The sequence below is a fragment of the Vicugna pacos genome, chromosome 34 (assembly GCF_048564905.1).
Source record: "Vicugna pacos chromosome 34, VicPac4, whole genome shotgun sequence".
NCBI classification, from domain to species: Eukaryota; Metazoa; Chordata; class Mammalia; order Artiodactyla; family Camelidae; genus Vicugna; species Vicugna pacos.
In genome coordinates this window covers 3,692,498-3,710,593 of record NC_133020.1, presented here as the reverse complement: position 1 = coordinate 3,710,593, position 18,096 = coordinate 3,692,498, and the positions used below count along the sequence as shown (strand labels likewise).

Sequence of the window (18,096 nt, the reverse complement as noted above, 5' to 3'; positions counted from 1 at the left end):
ATAAATAAAACAGCTCAATGAAATGGAGAAAAAGCCCATATTATTCTTTAGATCTGAATGATATGATGGTCCTGGCCAAACGCAAAGGGTCTCACGCAGAAGGGAGAACACAAAGCCTGAGTCTCAGAGACCCATGAAATTCTCCGACGTTCCGGCCTCTAGGGAACAGCGCCTTCGCCGCGTAGCTGGGCGTTAAAGGATGCTGCAAGCGGAGAGTTAGGGGTCCAGAGCTTACTGGGTTTTATTTTCACTTTTTTTTAAATCTGTATTTTATTTTTTCTGACTTGTATCTACCAAATGCCATTATGAAAAGCTTATTTCAAAAAAAAAATCAATTCCTTTTGGGTTTTTTGTTTGTTTGTTTTTGTTTTTTTTTTTTTTTTGGTAGGGGGAAGGTAATTGGGCTTATTTGTTAATTTAAAAAAAAATTTGTTTTAAATGGAAGTACTGGGGATTGAACCCAGGACCTTGTGCATGCTAAGCACATGCTCCACCACTGAGCTACAACCCCCTCCCCACCTTTTGCTTTGATTGGTGCCTAGGAATGGTGTCTTAATGATGGCATCTCCTGGAATGCAGTTTCTTAAATGGTGCATTCTTTAAATTTGCTCTTTGGTACTTGGCATCACTGGGAAGGGTGGCCCATGAACGCACATTCTCACCCAGTGAGAACAGTCCAGCATCACCTGTTTGTCTGAATGTTTCCCAAGACCTGAGTGAGAATCACCAAAGGATCCAGAAGTCCTCACCCTTGCGCAGAATTGGCCCAAGGTGCTCTCTTTCATCGCATTTTGAGTCCTGGATCCCAGTGACTTTTAGAGCTTACCTGAACTCTTTCTGATTGTTGCAATGTTCCTGCAAAGTCGGATACTCAGAGAATGCAGACATTATATTCAAACAGTGACAACCAGGTTTACCTAACACAGATTCTTGCCTCATCAGAACTAAGACTGATGAAGAAAATGTGCTGAATTTCCTAAATCCTGGTTTGTATTCAAACTGGCATGAGGGCTCGGACCCCGGGAGCTGCACAACATGGCACTGCGGGGTACACAGCTCTCCCACAAAGCTCATCTTTGGCTGCATGGATTAAATAATGGTTGGGCTTTGCTTCAGTGCCTTTGACCCCTTTCTGGCGATCCACCTGTTTATTGACCCCTATCTAAATGGAAAGCACCATGGGGTTCAGCTCTCATTGTTTCCACCGCTAATTGGGGGATTAAGACACACAGACCTTTAAGGAAGGAAAAAAAAAAACCAGTGAAAGTGCTAAATAAGAATAAAAGAAGATCACAGCATGAAATGACATAAGGTAACGCATCGTTAGGGGCAAAGGACTGAAACTGTTACTGCAGTGGGATTGGTAGACAGGGAAGACATGCCTGGAATCCCAAAGAAGCCCGAGCAGGTGTCATGGGTGAAGTAGAATTTGATCCGGGTCTCAAATAGGCCAGTGGTTCTCAGTCTTTCCTGGACGTGAGGGCCACATGGGGAGGTTCTAAAGACGGCCCAGGAAAATACCCAGGATATGCATAAAAGAGGAGGAAGGGTGCCTTGGGAAGGAAAAGATATTTCAAGAAACAAAGCTTGTTTGGTTGTGATAAAAAGTTAGTGGAGGTGGAGAAAAAGAAGACAGAAAAATTAGGTTTCATCCCATTTTTCAAGAGCCTTGGGTGCCAGGCCGAGGAATTTTAGAAACATACTTGGCTCAGGATTGTGAGTATATTTAACCACAACCCCTGACTTTTACAGCTGGAGAAAGATGTTAGAATTCCTGTGCATCACATAACTCCTCACTTCCCACTTCCACTCCCTGCTTGGCTTCAGTTGGACAGAAATTAAGCATAGATACGTGCTAATCTTTCACCAGTTTCTCGTTCTCTTAGATATAGAATACCAGCTGTTACGGTGGGGATGTGCTGATTCAAACAGAAGTACATGTTTTCTTCTAGGAAGTTTATAGTGCCTGGTCTTACGTTTAACTCTTTAAGCCATTTTGAGTTTGTTTTTGTGTATGGTGTGATGGGGTGTTCTAACTTCATTGATTTACGTGGGGCTGTCCAGCTTTCCCGACACTACTTGCTAAAGAGACTGTCTTTTCTGTATTGTATATTCTTGCCTCCTTTGTCAAAGATTAATTGACCGTACTGTGTGGGTTTATTTCTGGCAAACATTCACTGACATAAATCTTAGCAATTTCTCCTGGTCTACCCAGGCAACAGAAATAAAAGCAAAAATAAACAAATGGGACCTAATTAAACTTACAAGTTTTTGCATAGCAAAGGAAACTATAAACAAAACAAAAAGCGACCTAAGAATGGAAAAAAATATTTGCAAATAATGTGACTGACAAGGGCTTAATTTCCAGAATATACAAACAGCTCCTACAACTTAATAACAAAAAAACAAACAGCCCCATCCAAAAATGGGCAGAAGACCTAAACAAGTAATTCTCCAATGAAGACATACAAATGGCCAACAGGCACATGATAAAATGCTCAGGATTGCTAATTATCAGAGAAATGCAAATGAGAACTACAATGAGGTATCACCTTACACCAGTCAGAACGGCCATCATTCAAAAACACCACAAATGACAAATGTTAGAGAGACTGTGGAGAAAAGGGAACCCTCCTGCACTGCTGGTGGGAATGTAGTTTGGTGCAGCCACTGTGGAAAACAGTATGGAAGTTCCTTTAAAAACTAAAAATAGACTTACCATATGATTCGGCAATCCCACTCCTGGGCATATATCCAGAGGGAACTCTAATTCAAAAAGGCACATGCACTCCAATGTTCATAGCAGCACTATTTACAATAGCCAAGACTTGGAAGAAACCTAAATGTCCATCGACAGATGACTGGATAAAGAAGATGTGGTATGTATATACAGTGGAATACTACTCGGCCATAAAAAAGAATAAAATAATGTCACTTGATGCAACATGGATGGACCTGGAGAGCATCACTCTAAGTGAAGTAAGCCAGAAAGAGAAAGAAAAATACCATATGATATCACTTATATGTAGAATCTAAAAAAAAACAAAAGACACAAATGGAGTTATTTACAGAACAGAAACAGACTCACAGACACAGAAAATAAACTTATGGTTACCAAAAGGGAAAGCAGGAAGGAAGGCAGGAAGGGATAAATTAGGATTGGGGGATTAATATATACACACTATTGTATATAAAATAGATAAACAACAAGGTCTTACTGTATAGGACAGGGAGCTATAATCAATATCTTACAATAACCATAATGGAAAAGAATCTGACAAAAATATATTACCTCTCTATATAAAATTGAATCACTTTGCTGTACACCAGAAACTGATTTCAACATTGTGAGTCAACTATGCTCCAATAAAAAAAATTTTTTTAAAGATTCTTTGCACATAAAAAAAATCTGTTGGATCTTAAGATAAATTTTTCACCATTGCATAAATTTAGAAACTTGAACGCAGCACATTAACCACAAATCTCTGATTATTGACATAACTTAAAAGACTAATTTAAGTACGTTTGTGTTTTAGCATTAAAGATAATTGCCTTACAACTGACAAGAATCTTCTTATTTCCTGGATGAATAAGAGCTTTGAGCAGGTTTACAACCTGATGTAGGGAGAACACACACACACACACACACACACAGACACACAGACACACACACACACACACACACACACACACATTGAAAGCAACTGAAGTCCACTTCCTGTGCTGCTTCCTCTTAACTAGAGTTTAAAGATGGTAGGCCCTTGTGGTGACCTACTCTGGATGCTTCGATTGCTGCCGCCTACTCTCACTCGTCAGCTCATCACCGAATAGCCACAGGCTACCGGGCAGTCTTTTGCCCAAACCTCAGTGATGTGAGGATGTGAGCCCTGCTCCCTGGTCCCCTGAAACGGGAGAAATAGGCCCTATCAGTCAAAAAGGATTTCCTCTGATTTTTTTTCTTAGTCTTTCTTGACAGGATGTGGCATTTGACCCTAGAGTATCACTGTTATTTTTTCTCCTCTGCATTTACAATTCTTCTGTCCAATTTTTCTTAAAGTTTTTGCCAATTTTGTAGGAAGAGATGCAGTTGTCAGGTACTCAGGGAGGAGGAAGCATTTATCAAGAACTCTGGTCTTGGAGGAAGAGCTGGAGAGATGCAAAGACGAGCCTTGCTTGGCCATGGCAGCTCTGAACACACAGTCATAAAATCTGAGCCATTTAGAGAATAAATGAATCCTTCAGTGAGAGGTCCTTTAAACAGGGGCAGCGCTCGGTCCGAAAGGGAAGTGAGCATGCGCACTGGAGTGCTGAGCTGAAACATGGGGCGGGGCTCGTGAGTGAGATTTAATTTCCAAGCAGCGGGAGAGAAATGAGCAAACTCTTGGGAGAACGTTAGGATGGCAAAATGTAACTTTGGTGTGACAAAATAAAAACGAATGAGGGAACAGCAGTCGGCTTAAGATGGATGAGTCTAGAGAAGACACGCAAAAGACTCTATAAAAGAGAACAAATCTAGCTAGAAGACAAGCTAAGAGGCGGTTGCAAAAAATTCAGGCAGGAGGTAATTCGCACCTGAACAAAGGTCAAAGCCCTGCACAGGGAAATGGAGATCCAAGAGGAATTTCACTGGAAAAGCCCGAAGATCATATAATGCTTCAAATTTAGAAGGAATTTTAGAGATCATGTCGCTTGACGAATAACAAAATGATTTCCTCTGGTGTCAGTGTTTAACAGCAAAGATTTTTATCTTCAGCAATGCTTTCTTTTTTAATATTCTTTTTCATTAAATGTTATTACAAGACATTGAATATAGTTCCCTGTGCTATACAGAAGAATTTTGGGGGTTTAATCTACTTTTTGTTACTTTTTTAGCAATAGACTATTTTTTTTTTAAGAGCAGTTTCAGATTCACAGCAGAATTGAGCAGAAAATACAGAGTTTGCATACAGCCCTCCCCACCCACACATACATACTCCCCTACCCTCAGCATCCCTCATCCGTGTGGCATGTTTGGTACAATCAGTGAACCAACATGGGTACATTATTATTAACCAAAGTCCATAGTTTACATCAGGGTTCACTCTTGATGTACATTCTATGGGCTTTGACAAATGCATAATGACATGTAGCCACCACTATAGTGTCATACAGAATAATTTCATTGCCCTAAAAATCCCTTGTGCTCCATTTATTCATTCCTCCCTCCCTCCCTCTCAATGAACCCCTGGAAACCACGATCTTTTTATTGTTCCTGTAGCTGTGCCTTTCCCAGAATGTCATTTGGTCGGAATCGTACAGTTTGTAGCCTTTTCAGACTGGCTTCTTTCATTTAGTAATAAGTCTTTTAAGTTTCTTCCATGTCTTTCATGGCTTGATAGCTCATTTCTTTGGTTTTTTTTTTTACTGCACATATATTTTAAAATTTACATATATGTACTGTTTGTTGTTTCTAAGGACGTTTAGAGCTTTAGCTTTTTAAACTTACATAGTTATCAAAGGAATAAAGCCAGCCACAAAATAAGAATTAATTCAAAAAGATACATACAGCTTGCTACTTATAATTTCCAAGATACGGAAGTGCACATCAATAGTGGAGTAGATAATGAAGATGCAGCTCATATGTATGGAATGGACTACAACTCACCCAAAGCCAAGCTCCTTCCACCACTTCAGGCCAATGGTGCACACAGTCAGGCAGAGCTTAGGCTGCGGGTGGCCCTCTCTGCCTTTGACGATGGTTTGGCCTTGTTAGTTACATAAATAAAGCGTGGTAGAGTCAGAGCACATTGGCTGCGGCGATGAGAATGGCTGACTCTTCCACGGCTGCTTAGGCTTTTAATTAAATCTTCGTTTTGCTGCCAGTTTGGCAGAGTGCTATGCTGGCCAACCCAAATTTGGATTTCTAAAATTTTGCTCTTGTAACAGTGTAGGGAAATTCATCCCCTACTTTTTCGTCTCTGTTGCTTCTGCATGTACTTCTGTCCACATATGGAGCAGGCTGGTCTTCGTGGGTTTAATATTTAGATCGAGATCACTTCTTCCCATGAGTATTCATACATAACCCAGGTAAAAGGTTAGATAAGCTCCTCCCAGCCCCCTTTTTAAGACTTTTACAAAGTGCATGCATGTCTGTGTATTTGACTGATAACAACTCTGTTGTGTGTGTCACAGCAAGATTAGGACAGCTACACATTGAGAAAATTATATTCAGAGAAATTAAGTGACATTGCCAGTGAGTGGCTGGCCCAGAAAGAGAAGCCAGCAGTCATCCCATCGTAAACAAGTGATTTTTTAATTTAACCAGCTGTCATGGTGAATCACTAGAGAACCGACACCTGCGTTATTTCTCTAAACATAGCTTTAGAAAATTACATTGCAAGAGATGGTGTTGTGTGAGTGTTATGAGTTGAACAATGTCCCCTCTCCAAAGTTCATACGCTGGAGTGTCTCAGACCGTGACACTACTTGGAAATAAAGTCATTGCAGATATAGGCAGGTAAGACGAAGTCCTACTGAAGAAAGGCAGTCCCATAATCCAGTATGACTGGTGTCCTTATAAAATGAGGGAAATGTGGACCCAGAGACACCAGAGAAGAAACCATGTGAAGACTGGACCTACCTTGTCAGAATCCAAGAAACTACCAGAAGCCAGGAGAGAGGCCTGAAACGGTTCCTTCTCTACCAACTCGGGGGGAGCACGGGCTTGCCAACACCATGATGTTGGACTTTTGGCCCCCAGAACTGTGAGACAATACACTGCTGTCATTCCAAGCTACCCAGCTTGCAGTACTTTGTTACAGGAATCCTAGGAAGCTAATACAGTGAGGAATAGAACAATGAGTGTGCAGCAAGATAATATAAACTGTATTATAATGTGAATAAAGTATGTATTTTTAATAAGCAAACTTAATGTCTTGCTCTGAATATTAATGCTGATTAAGATCATCCAGAAAATAAATCTTTTGCTAGAATCAAAGGCTTTGAAAAGATAAAGAAACTCAATGTTGTCTTGGTATTTTCTAACTTGCATCATAGATTAATAGACATTCACGTTTGGAAGACATAACAAGGTCAGGGAGCTGAGCCATCCACTGGATAATTGAGTATCTTCAACAAGGTACCAGCAAGGTGGTTCTTCAGCCTTGGCTTGGATACATTTATGCCAACTCCTGAGGCAACCCACTTTGTCTTTAGCAGCTCTGATGATTAAAATGTGATTTCTTATATTAAACTGAACTGTATCTATTTATAGCTTTTACCCATTTATTATAGTTCAACTTCTTAAAGCAAGAAAGAACACATTTAATTCCCTTTCTTATACATGTCTGTCCTTTCGGTGTTTCACAGCTGTCATGTCCCTCCTAAGTCCTTTGTCCTCTCAACTAGCCCTTGAGTTTTTTTAACTTTTACTCCTATGATGTAGTCTACGGTCAGCTCCATGCAGTGTATTCTAGTTTATCTTGTCGCTGTTAGAGTGGAACATCTAAATCTTGGTTAATAGTGCAGATTAGAATAAGATTAAATATGCTATTATTCTAAATACTACCCTTCAGTAAATGTAACTTAAGATTAAATTGACTTTGGAGGGCAACACAATGTTCAGTAATATTGCACTAAAATTAACTAAACTTCCGTAATCTTTTTTTTTTCCACTAGATAAACAGTATGATCCTAAGCTCTGGCTTAATCATCACATACCATAAGGGGCCTGGCACTTAATATTATCTGACAAGTCAGCTAATGAGTGAATGAATCAATGAATGAATATATACAAATACCAAACCATGCATTTCCTCTTAAACTTGCACTGCTTTTTGTTTTTGTTTGTTTGAAGGATTTTGGGGTTTTTTTTCTTTGTTTGTCTTTAATTCCAAGAAGAAAACCTTGCTCAGTGTGCTTTGTTTTGTTAAATTCAGTCAGAAAATTAACACCTTCTAGCCCGTAGAGAATCCTACCATTCATCACGTATCTTCCAGGCAAAAAAGATCATCCTTGTGTTCACGTATTCTTTCTTCTGCACACTCAAATAGCACTGAGGAAAAGAGTCATTTTAAGACTACGTTTACATCTGTCCTTCAGCTAAGACTTGCACTTTCTTCCAGAAAAGGATGTAAATCCTCTGCCTTCTCCATCTGTAAACAGTACTAAACTATGTTGTGTATGTGTGTGTGTATTTAGTTGATTGTGTATACGTATTTACAGATGACTACATTATCTGGATTTTAACACGAATAAGAAATGCTGTATTTAATCCTTTGTCAGTAGTTATAGTTATTACATAGTGACTTATAAGATCAGTTTTATTCCCTTATGGATGTAACAACCCCAAGCTGTAACTTTATATAAAGGAGGAAGGAGTGTAAATTGCATTCTATTTCCATTTTCTCAATGAATTATTCAGTCTTATAAAATAACTGAGTCTATCTCTTGTGCTAGATTTTCCTATACATTAAATGACAAAAATTCTTCTCTTTGATTTGCAGAGATGTTAAAGGGCTGATGAGATATATTTATAAAGTATTAGATGAATTAAAGGAAGACTAACTGACAGCATCTTGATGGAGACATGAATACTCTGTATACCAAGAAAAATCAGTATTTCAGATTTTTTTAAAAATAGTTTTTCACAGGAAATATTTTGAATAGCTTGAATTCTGTATTTTACATGTGTTGGCTCTTTTAGTTGCTTTATTGTCAAATTAATTTAATTATAGTCATTTTATGATGAAATGTTTCATGCTAGTTTTTTTTCTATTTAAGTGAAACATGAATAAATATTCAGTTTTATATTTAAATGTCAATCAAAAATTCTAAAACAGATAGTCCAGAAGGTTTTATTTTAGTGGCATATAATGAAATCAAATTAATCAGCTAAGGGGTACAGCTCATATAATGATAATAAACACTGTTTCAAGGTGTCTACAGTTTGCCTTTGTTAGAAGAGCTACTAAACTTTACTGGTTAAAGAAAAATGCCGGTGTGATTTTTTTGTTGTTTTTAAATCTCCTTATGGAAAATTCAGACTTTGTATCAGGATGTGACATTCTCTATAAATCACTCAAAGGACAGAGATGAAAAGTGACACATATATATCCATTTGGTGGCTACCTATTACTGCAACATATTGTGTATTTGGTTGTGTATTTCGGAATAATATGGGACTCCCTGCCCCAAACAATTTAACATGGTGCTTGTGGCCAGGTAAAGTCAATTTCAAATATTCAATTTCATTATTTCTGTAAGTATGTTTTTATTTTATGAACCAGAATACAGGTCAGATATATATTTTCACTTAATGCGATGGCCTTTTTTCATACTATTAATTATGCCCAGTCTTTTTTCTCACCCAGTTTTTCCAGTTATTTTAAGAAATAACTGACGTATGTCACTGTATTAATTTAAGGCGTAAAGCATGATGGTTTGATTTACACATATTGTGAAATGAATATCACAGTAGGTTTTGCTAACATTCATCTTCTCATACAGATACATAAAAAGAGAAGAAAAAAGAAAAGAATAAAGGGAAAAAATTTTCTCCTTGTGATGAGAACTCTTATGGTTTACTTTTTTAACAGCTTTCCTTTATATCATATACCAGAGTTAGCTATAGTCATTATGGCGTACACTAGGTCCCTAGTCCTTAATTATCTTGTAACTGGAAGTTTGTATCTTTTGACCACCTTCCTCCAAAGCCTCTCCCCACAAGCCACCACGACTGGCAACCATAAGTCTGATCTCTTTTTCTGTGAGTTTGATTTTTTTACATTGTTACTATTCCACACATAAGTGAGGTCATACGGTATTTGTCTTTCTCTTTCTGACATACTTCACTTTAGCATAATGCCCTCCAGGTCCATCCAAGTTGTTGCACTGGCAAAATTTCGTTATTTTTTATGGCTGAATAATATTCCAGTGTATGTGTGTTTCACAATTTCTTTATCCATTCATCTGTCAACAGACACAGACTGTTTCCATGTCCTGGCTCTTGTAAATAATGCTGCTCTGAAGATGGGGGTGCAGTTATCTCTTCAAGTTAGTGTTTTCATTACCTTTGAATATATTCCCAGAAGTGGAAATGCTGGACATATGGTAGTTCTACTTTTATTTCTGAGACTCCTCCATGCTGTTTTTCATAGTCCAGCCACTTCTTAACTAACTTCATAGTATTTCATCACATAGTTAAGCTAATTTCTTTACTCCTCTATTGTCAGATTTTTTTTTTTACAGTTTTTCCCCCTATTATAAGCAATGCAATGAGTAAGGACAACATTTTCTTAGGGAAAATAGAAAATTATAGAGCATGGGACCAGCATTCATGTGTCTTGGGAAATGGAGAAAGAATAAAAAGACTGAGTGATAATGAGGGAAGCCTTAGAGATATAATGAAAACAAAGTGGGCACCAGAAAGGGAGGGAAAATGTCAGAGATATAACTTACCTGCCACGACAAGCCCAGAACCATACTTCTATTCGCTACAAGGTGCCGTTACTCTGATAGAAACCTGGAGCACTTATCAACAAGATTCCACTTGATCTAAGTAGAAAATGCATTTTAACTACAAATCTGTGGTTCATATATCCTCTGTTTGTATTAGTGATATTTGATTAACTACTTTTTAAAAATATAGTAGTTAGAAATTCCCAAAGTATGTTTAGAAATCTTACTCTATTTATTGAAAACACATACTCATCAAGATGCTGCTGATAGAAGTATATGACTCTGAACTTGAATCAATATAAGGCAAGGACTAAAAATCAGGTTTCTACTTCTACCTCTGCCCTAAAAACAAAACAAATGCACTTTTGAGAGGGGGGAAGAAAAACCACTTCAAACTCTAGTGCCCAGTTTCCAGTCTTTCCTCCTGTAACCTGCCTATTCCGTTTACCTCTGATCCCCACTGTCTTTGTTAGTTCCTCACTATGACTGTGGCCTCTGCTCCTAGTTTTGATTTTACTTCTCTGACTGCTCTTTCTCTGGCCCATTTTTTTTTTTTGTCTTTTATATGTAGAATTCCTCAGGTGCTATCTTCTCTTAAGTCTTCTTTACTGTCACTTGCAAAATTATCTGTTTATATTCTATTTCATACATAGATGATGCCCAGATGTGTGTCCAACCCTCATCTATTTTTCAGACCCCCAAGAAGGATGAATTTTTTAAAAATGACACCTAGAAAATTGCTGTAAAACAAAAATAAAGAGAAAATTGTTCAAAAGTAGTTGGGAGGGGGGAAAGTTATGTTCAGGAAAACCACAGAAAGAATAATTACTGACTCCATCTCAGAAGCAATGAATTTATATCCAACATAGGCACTACTGTTACCTACCTCATAGGGCTAATATGAGGAGTAAATGGCTTAACACTATAAATCACTTTGAACAGTATCTGGCACATAGTATATTGTAAAGAAATGCTTTTAATGCCTCCTTCACTGCTGGTGGGAACGTAGTTTGATGCAGCCATTATGGAAAATATTATGAAGATGCCTTAAAAAACTGAAAATAGACTTCCCTTATGATCCAGCAATCCCACTCCTGGGCACATATCCAAAGGAAATTCTAATTTAAAAAGACACATGCACCCCAATGTTCATAGCAGCACTATATACAATAGCCAAGACATGGAAACAACCTAAATGTCCATCAACAGATGATTGGATAAAGAACATGTGGTATATTTACACAATGGAATACTATTCAGCCATAAAAAATAAAACAATGCCATTTGCAGCAACGTGGATGGACCTGGAGATCATCATAGTAAGTGAAGTGAGCCAGAAAGAGAAAGAAAAATACCATATGATATCACTCAGATGTGGAATCTAAAAAAAGACACAAATGAACTTACAAAACAGAAACAGACTCACCGACATAGAAAACAAACTTACAGTTACCAGGAGGAAAGTGGGTGGGGAGTGGTAACTTGGGAGTCTGGGCTTTGTAGATAATAACTACTGCATATAAAATAGATAAACAACAAGGTCATACTTTACAGAACAGGAAACTATATTCAATATCTTGTAATAGCCTATAATGAATATGAAAAGGAATAAATACATACGTATGTATGATTGAATCACTATGCTGTATACAAGAGATTAACACAACATTGTAAATTGAATAATTCAATAAAAAAAAATATGACAATTGGGATTGTAAATTACTAACTACAATCTCTCTTGGAAAAAACTCGCCTGAAGTAAATGGAACACCACCAAACTCCTGTAACTTATGCAACATTTACTTTCTTCTTCATACTTTTCTATAATCATGAACTACTAATATTATTAAAACAGGACAATTTTGAGAGAAGATGTGTTCCACATAATCAGGGGCTTTGTGTAGCTCACGGCACACTGCAGCACCCAGAACAGAAACCACATTGTCTATAAATTATCTCACACCAAGGATATGAGAAAAAAAAATTTTTAGTAGTTTATAATATATACACTTCAGCTATGTAGACAAGAAGGAAAAAGAGGACAAATAGTAAGTTTAGATCAACTTAAATCCTTAAAAGTTGAAATTGGGTTATTTGCTTAAATATGAGCAATTCTGCAAATCCTTAACTCTGTTAGTACAGATAGCAGCCCTTTCATTTTCAAAAGACCCCAGGGAGGAATGTAATGGCATTATTTGTTTCCCTGTCTCTTAGATGTTTTAGTGTTTCTTAGAATTGAGATGCAGAAAACTTATTTTCCCCTTTGGGGGTTGAAAAAAATGAATGAAAAGAGAAGCATTCAAGCCAGATTTAGAAACTCAGAAGTCTGAAATGTTTAGGACCCAATTTTTTACTATGGAGCTTACTACTCATTACTAATCAAGAGAGTTTCAGAGCAAGAGGGGTGCTTATAGATCACCGTCGCTGCACATCGCAGACCAGCCGACTGAGCTCAGAGAGGTTATGGTGCTAATTAGAAACAGAGCTGGGGCTAGAACCCAGGGCTTTTCTCTGACATCCAAGGTGAGTTTTTAATGGACTCTGGCCTTGGCAGTTTTTCTTTAAAGGCCTCCCTCCCTCACTGTCTCCCTTTCTCTATTAGATTTTCCTTGCTAATGGATGTCAGATACAGCGTTAGATCAAGAGCAGTATTCGTTGGGGGAATCCAGTGGAAAGCTTAGTCCCGTTTCTTCCCATAAATTGAAAGCAACAGGAAACCTTTGGGTAAATTTCTTTGAGCATGTAGGAAAGATTTTTTCATTTGCAGTAACCCTAAAGGGAAGTAGAGTCTGTTCTCATAACTGAGTTGCTATACTTCTCTATGTAATGAGTGACTTTGACATCAGTGTAGAGACATCTACAACTTGAACTTGAACTCAAGGACCTTTTACTATTTCTAAGTACTTCCTTCAGGAAAACAGTGATTTACTTCTTCCTAAAAAAAGTTAAAAAATTCTTTGTGACTTGTGTAAGTGCACATTTTTTTCTTCACGCATCAATATTTCCTCTCTTTAACCTCTTTCCTCTCTCCTAATAAAGATTTCTGGAGACAGACTATTATATTTTTGAAAACTAAATGACCTTTCAATTAGAAAAATGTGACTATCCTAAGCACTTTTACTTCTCTTCAAAATATATTCGAGCTGAGCTGAAATGTAACCACTCTAAAGACACCATCTATTTGTTTATTTTTTGGCTTTCCAATTTATCAAGTTGCTTTAGACACTGTTTCTTCTGCATGGTCTACCTTATGGCCAGTTTTCTCCCTGCCTAGCCCTGCAGTCAAGCACTGTGCTCTACACCTAAGAAGGATCTGTCATTATTATTCTACCAATGTTTAGAAAATGGGTTTGTTTTAGGGTCAACATGAGTAGTAACCTTTTATTTTAAATGGAGGTGAGGGGACCTAGAGATGACACCCAGGAGAGCACTTTAAGTTTTCTCTGTTTTCAGTTATGATCCACCTCTGTTCACCTTCATCACTCAACTGTCAAAAGAAAAATCTGTCTCTGAGCATCACAGATTCTTTTAATCTATTTGAACTTTACCCCATGTGAAGAGACCTCATCAACATTCAACCACAGTGATATTCCATTGTTTCCGTTGTTAAAGTGAAATTACCTTGACACTTGTTAAAAATGAAAAGGATGACTTTATTCAAGACTATGGCAAAATAAGGCAGAGAGGCTGAAGCCAACTCCGGGTACAAACAGGGGCAAGTGGGACCTCATAGCGGGGGGACAGGATGAGGGAAGAGATGGCAAGTTACTAAGAGGAGCTTGTTTGGATATTAAGGTGGAGGAAGATGAGCTTGAATGGGTATCACAAATGGGGACGATTCTCTTAAAATTAACTGGCTTAGCAGGATTTTTTTGCTGCAACCGGGTTCAGCAAGTCAAGCCTGGTCAGGAAGAGAGTCTTTGTCACCAGGACCTTTCTAAATTTGGTTTTACCCACTCATAAGGCCCAATTTAGAATCCTGGAAGGACCGCCCTAGCTCTCTTATAACTCTGGAAAACAAGCCCCCGTTATCACTCATAATGCTGTCGCAGATAGTAGCGCCACCAGTGTCTTCCTCCGCACAAAATCTGTTCGCAGACCTGCATGCACGCTGACAGTTTGTTCAAAGGGAACCTAGGAAATCTGATCAACCCCAGAGGATGACAATATTTATAATACTTACATTGTGCTGTTTGCCAGGCACTATCCTGGATCATTTACAAAAACATAGTCCCATAAATCCTCACTGGATCACCTTACATCCTCTGGGGTAAGTACCATTATTCTTTTCCCAGGATTACAGGCAGAGAAACTGAAGCACATAGACGTTACAAAACTTGTCCAGAGTTACCGAATCAAACCATGTCAGGGCTGTGATCGGGAGCTAAGCAATGTGGCTTTTGAGATGGCGCTCTCATGCGCTGCACACTCCTGCTTCTGCACAGCCTCGTTTCCTTCCTTTCCCCAAACACAGAACTGGGAGCTGGGTGAAGGGGCAGCGGAAGGCTATATTTTTTGTGGAAGTTGTGTATTTTGGTGCATTCTTCACACTCAGAACCCTTTCTCTCGGCCACCTAGCTCAGTGCTTCATATGGCAAGTCACCAGTAATTTCTTGTTGTTGAATAAAGGATGGTTGAATACACTGCTAGGTCATGTTCAGTTCCCGATCACCGATGAGATAACCAAATTATGTTTCTCAAACTCTGGCGAGTCAAGGGCTGCCTGGCAACATTTAGGACAAAAAGGCAATGTCTGTATTGCAGAATAGACAGGTGATTGCCATTGTCCACGGCAGGGCAGCCCACAGGGCCTTCCAGTGTTATCTTGGGATGGGCTGGACCTCAGGCACCTGTATGTGGTCATGCAATAAATCTTCCTTCCTGAGATTTTTAGATCTCCCCTGATGACAGACTGCTGGTTCGTGGGATGCTGCGGGAGCCCCTCCCATTGCTTTTTAGAGCTGATTTAAATTCTTCTGCCACACTTCCCACTCGGCTCTTTATTCATACCTTCTTGTCCCAGAGAAACCTGAAGCCAGAGAAGTAAGACGAAAAGGTAAGGGAAAAACAAGAAATGAACAAAGCCCCAGAGGTTCCTAAAGTAATTAGTGGGAGTGACAAGCTAAGTGAGTCCTGGGCTGAGAGACTGGTCTGTTTATTTCATTTTTACTTTTCCGTGATCTCCACCAGAGCTTACCAAAACTCATTTATCCTAAGAAATCAATGGCTGATCTCCTGTGAGGTAGAATCTATAAATCTCCCATGTTCCACCTGGGTTCAAAATGAGTACTTGGTTCACCCTGGGCTGTGAAGCACAAGCCAAAGAATTGCGGCGACTTATTTAAATGTTCAAATGAAGAAAATTGACTTTTCACTGTGACTGCGTGAGTGAAATGCTGGATTTTTGTGGAGGCAGGGAACAGGTGGGGTGGGGTGGGGTGGGGCTGATTGTTGTCAGTCTCTGAAATTCAATTCTGCCCTCAGAATGTGCATGACCAAGTGTCACTTTGGCACATCTGGTGCCAGTTTAGCATCTAAGGGTTTTCATATGGGATTCAAACATAGATTGCAGCAGGAGGGGGCTTCCCTGGAGAGAATTCCAGGGGAGAATATGATTGTTTCAGGTGCATTTGATCTTTTTATTGAATTTACCTGGGAAAATCAATTAAAAGACAGAATTTAATTTTCATGCTCAGAGCAGAGGTTATTCATTTCAGCTCATGCCTGACAACAGATTTGTGTGTGTGTGTTTTCATTAAATAAGCAATTCCAAGTGTTCAAAAGGCTGATTCTCTCTTGGGCATGGGGGGAATTTGAATGGGGACTTCATTCTACAAACATTTCACCAACTTCTCTGTTTCACCTGGCTTCTCTATGAGACATGTTCAAATCGTATACATACCAAAGTAATGATTTAACTATTAGAGACTTAAGCAGTGTTTGGAAAAAGATATTAATAGTGTATTTAAATTGCAAAGTGGAATTAGTATGATTGTAGAGACTAAGGGTCACCAACTGAACGCTTGATTGCCTCCTGTTCTTTGTTTGAAGCAAAAGGATATAAAAGTAATGCTAGTTAACAAGTCGTTATGTAAATAAAAACTTTCAGGCAAGTTGCCCTCTCAGAGACTCAGTTTTCTCCGCAGTCATAATCATGCCCACCTCAAAGGATTGTGGTAAGATGTGAAACCCTTACCAGAAGGCTTGGCACAGAAAGTCTTGGCTGTTTTAATTGCTGTTTTTGTTCAAGTTTACGGCCGTAGGACAGCTCCAGTACATTACGCTCTGAAACAATTAGCATCAATTTTTATCCAATGGGAAACTGGATGGAGGGGCCCTTGGAAGGCTCTATAATAGCAGTGTCTGTGGGAACTCATATAGGACTCTGGCCTCTCTGGCCACCCAGTAAGACTACAGGCAAAATGCTGACGTGGAAATTGCAAGCTTAACAGTGAGAATCAGGGAAGGCGATCACACTGTCACTGGAGTGGAGCCTCCCACCACAGCCGTGCTCAATAGCCATCACATCAGCACACCTCCAGGCACCTCAAGCCCTCACCGGAGTCAGCTCCAAAAATGACTGCAGCCTCCTTCATCCCCAAACAGAATAACACGTGGAGGTGAAGAAGCGCACTCTTTACGCTGGAGAATACTTAGCCACAAGCCCCTTCCTGGTGTCATGGGAAGGAAACAGACTCTGGAGACAAGCCCTGGGCTCCACTGCCTGTCCTTTTTCTGCTCAAGGACTTTCACAGGTTACTTAAGCTCCATGGGCTGAGAGTCCTTGTTTGTCATCTCATGGAGTTATTGCAAGGATTATATTAAGAAACAATTGCATGTCACATGGGACATTGTCTATTGCAGAGTAAGTCAATAAATGTTAGTGATCCATTTATTTCCTTGCTTGGACGATCTTTGCACTGAGAAGTGTTAAAAGATAAACTAAGGCATGTTAAAACTTTTAAGAGTTTGAACAAAAATCAATTTGATCCTGCTTATATTATTTATTATACAACTGTAAAGGAATTTTGAATGTATTTGAAGACGAGTTTGGCAGAGACAACTAGCAAAGAACGGTTCCTTCTTCCCCAGCAAGAGATTTATAATTGGGCACTTGGGAATTGGAGACCGCATTTCCCAGCCACCTTTGCAACTGGGTAAAGTCATGTAACTAAGTTTGCACCAATGGAATGTGATCAGAAGTGATACTTGCTACTTATGTGCCTAGGCACTAAGATATTGTGCATGAAATCCTCCAGACTCTCTCCTCCCTGCAAGCTAGAATGCAAATGTGCCTGTGATTTAGTATCAAGCAGGCAGGCAAGACAATGCCCTAGGGCAAGGGTCATAAAACTAAAGAGCTGCCTGTTTTAATAAATAAAATTTTATTGGGACGTTAAAAAAAATCAATTAGAATCAGGCAGCACCGAAGTGTAAGTGATTAGAAGCCCTCACTGACAGGAGATGGGGAAAGTCTTTGATACAGAAGAGACAGAAGCAAAGCCTGGAAATTATTTGATTTTTGGCTGTAGCTTTAGCAGCTGCATTATTCGAGAAAGACTTGTTGGCTGTTTGTGATTGGTTGTCTGAGGTTTTGGGGGGTTTTTTGGGTTTTTTTTTAATTTTGAGGCATTGCAGGGTAAATTTTTGGTGTGCTTA

At 39.0% G+C, this 18,096-nt stretch overlaps 1 protein-coding gene across 4 annotated transcripts in view; it reads left to right on the top strand.

Annotated features, from left to right (window-relative positions):
• The window catches only part of FAR2 (fatty acyl-CoA reductase 2), a 121,560-nt gene that overhangs the window by 42,011 nt on the left and 61,453 nt on the right, over nucleotides 1-18,096 (top strand). Inside the window, exon 1 of one of the 4 annotated variants that reach the window (XM_015235730.3) lies at nucleotides 15,343-15,493. The exons of 2 other annotated variants lie outside the window; for them this stretch is intronic. The gene's annotated coding sequence lies outside the window, so the exon portion shown is untranslated. Of the gene's footprint in view, nucleotides 1-15,342; nucleotides 15,494-18,096 lie in introns of those variants that run through there. One more of the 4 variants, XM_072954284.1, reaches the window with a different exon arrangement.